Source organism: Vespa crabro, chromosome 22 (genome assembly GCF_910589235.1).
Source record: "Vespa crabro chromosome 22, iyVesCrab1.2, whole genome shotgun sequence".
Lineage (NCBI taxonomy): Eukaryota > Metazoa > Arthropoda > Insecta > Hymenoptera > Vespidae > Vespa > Vespa crabro.
Window position 1 is genome coordinate 176,250 of NC_060976.1, and position 3,192 is coordinate 179,441.

General features: G+C 28.4%; 1 long non-coding RNA gene across 3 annotated transcripts; it reads right to left on the bottom strand.

The window, feature by feature from the left end:
• Nucleotides 1-757: 757 nt before the first annotated feature.
• Nucleotides 758-2,936, bottom strand: LOC124431690. 3 transcript variants are annotated; one of them, XR_006944074.1, is made up of 4 exons: nucleotides 2,865-2,936; nucleotides 2,455-2,564; nucleotides 2,148-2,391; nucleotides 758-1,404 (listed from the first exon to the last, which is right to left on the bottom strand). It is a non-coding gene; the product is annotated as an uncharacterized LOC124431690 (long non-coding RNA). The 3 variants fall into 3 exon arrangements; XR_006944073.1 differs by lacking the exon at nucleotides 2,865-2,936 and having other exon boundaries at nucleotides 758-920; nucleotides 1,080-1,404; nucleotides 2,455-2,600; XR_006944072.1 differs by lacking the exon at nucleotides 2,865-2,936 and having other exon boundaries at nucleotides 2,455-2,600.
• Between the last annotated feature and the right edge of the window lie 256 nt (nucleotides 2,937-3,192).

A 3,192-nucleotide genomic window follows, 5' to 3' on the forward strand; every position in this document is an offset into this window, starting at 1 on the left:
GAGTTCCGATGTTTACTGTTTTTGTTTACATTACAATATGCCAACAATTGCCACATTAAAATTGTTCAGTATAGACAATATAAATTAAAATCATATTTAATAAAGGCAACGATTTCCAGTATAAAATTTAACATTTCGGCATTTTAAATAAAAATTATTATTACACTTAACGAGCTATGAAAAGTTTAAGCGAATCTACAATTGCTTCAATATTTGTTTCTTGCTTTCCGATTGAATTAAAGATCGTCTGAATTATTAGAAAATTATCATACTTATAAATTATTGAAGCTTACCTACATGAAAAGTGAGTATCTGGATGTTATTCAATCTTCTAAAAAATCTGCATATTTCATGTCTCATCTGTATCAATATTGTATAATTTAATGAGTGCATGAAGTCTTCGGTGCAGATTAGAGTAGAATGAACGTGATCTTTTTTTGTAAAAAATTTTTGAAATAATAGTTAAAATATGTAAACATATATTTGAATAAGTGAACTTTTAAAATATATATTTCTTACTTCTACACTACTATGAACTAACTGAAAAAGTTCTTTAAAGCCTTGTATACTGCAATATCCATTCAAAGTGTGCTACACCAGCTCTAAACTACCAGTCGTTATAATTTCGTATTTTTTCAAATTCCAATTGTCCTTCGGCACAAACAATTTGGCCCAGTCTATAAAACAATAAATTATTTTAATATAGATACGTTAAATAATCATTAAAATAATTCACTGACTTTATGTCTTCATAGCATATCGTTGAAATGTGAGATGGAATTTGAACAAGCGTCAACTCAGAATCATTATTACTATCGACTTCTATGCGTTTCAACCTCAGTAAACACATCTTTCACAGCATACATGCACATGTAAATTATTTTTTGCTTTTTTTCATACATAATGTACAACGTTCTTGTCTACGGGAAATTACTTTTCCGAGAAATGATATTTTTACATAAACGAATATAAAATAAATTCCGATAATAATAATATAGTTTTTATATAACTTTCTTCATGAACACCTTGTTGTAACAATCTATAGATTTTCGTAAATCTGCTCCAATTAACTGAATTACCTTAATTTGATATCTGATTGCATCTTCGTCCGATTTAGTATTACTTGCTATGTGCTCAAAGTTGTTGATATAGTAGTATATAATCTTAGAGTATGGAGTATTACACACATCCAGACACAATAATCGCATAAAGAGAAGTAATTATAAATCATCGAAGAAGCAACTCATAACTGAAAATTTTTTTCCCATGGATTTTGTACAGCTGTGTTTTATTTCCTAATAGGAGCTGATTCGCGATAAAAACACAAAACGTATTACTCTCTCCATTAGTACCTTTGAATACCAATTCCGTGGCTTCAATTACCTTGAGATGCATTTCTGGAATCTAGTAACAAATAAAAATTATACTCATCTATATTGAATTTGGATTGGATCGATTTATAAGTAAAACGATTTTAAAAATAAACTTCCATGTTTTAAGTTTCTTCTAAAATTCTCTCATGAGTCGATCTTGACAGAGTCGACTTTGCAGATGATTTAACAGAGCTTCTTGTCTATACTACTTAGAAACGTCATAGTCGATTAGATGTTAAGTGTTAAGTAATCTACTCAAGGGCAGAGTAAGGTTCTTTGACTTGTGATATATATATATATATATATATATATATATATATATATATATATATCATAGATCAAGTAAGATTTACTATCATTGATTACCTAGCGTATTATCACACTTCTAATATAAAAATAATAATCTTGTAATATTTTTAGCTACCACATTAATAAATTCGTTACACATATATCTAATAAAAATCCTTTATCTCGCCAGGTTTTTATCAAAGAGATACCACAACGATAATAATACATGTATATCATAATTTTCTTTCAGAAATATCTTGCAAAGATATTAATTAGAACAGAAGTTTTTATTAGACTCCAAAATCTACTTTCCAAGTACTTAATAAACAAGCTCTGTTACAATTATACTGGAACACATGAAATTCATACATTCAAGTAAAAAATAACTGCAGTTTGAAATAATCACAAAGATAATAAGATAACACGAATGTAAATAGTAATTGTAAGGACGAAGAATATTTCAATTTGACGACAAAAAATATATACTTAGAAAAATGAATTTGACTTAATCCTTTGTTCTATATCTGGTCTACTAAATATCATACTCTTTCTCTGGTCTTCTCCAAACTCAACTTTATACTCTTTACTCAATCGTTACTTTCTGTCAGTATCGTACTTAATACTTTTTTCTCTGACATTTCTTTTCATTGATCCATTCAAGACTGCTTTGTTCTCTCTGGTCTTTCCTTTTCTTACGTCATAGCCTTTTCATTCCCACTTGTATTCGTACCTACATATATAGAAATTGTTACTGTCCGTTTGTAAGATTGTTATCTGATGTCTTTTTTCATACCGCTTCTCGATAAACAAACACACTTCTCTTCTGTTTAATTTCTGGCTCTTATTTGATTATATAGAAGTCACATGTAAGACATGTTATTTCTTACTTCCATGACTCTTAGGCTAAAATTAGAAATCATGTATTAGTCCACAATTAAAATCATGTTTATAATCATTTCATATATATATATATATATATATATATATATATATATATATATATATTTGGGAAGGAACAGTATATTTCGATAGAAATTAAGTAGAAACTTTTTTCAGATGTAAAAAACATTCTCGCATTCGCAAACGTGATCTGCAATCGCAATTATTACGATATGAAATGATAAAAATAAAAAGTAATAATATATGTTAAAACGATCAAAAGATATCCAAATAAGTAATTATTCGTCGCAAAATGAATTTAACATTAGCAGTTCTCGACGCCCATGATGTATAGAAAAAGAATGATCAATTCTCGTTCCTCCAACGTCATCTCCCACACCTCGCCGATCACCATACTCGACGATCAAAATTCTAAGTAAGTAATAATTTTCGTGATGGTATGATATTCCAGCAGCCAATATACTTACGCGAGAGGCATCTGGAAGAATATTGGGCAATCACGTTGTTGCTTATTAAATATAGACCAATCAATTGTATTGAAAAAAGTTGTTACGTTATCTTTATAAAGATCGACGATAGTCAAAATTTTACGTAATATTTTTGACCATTATGATGTATACAGATATATATA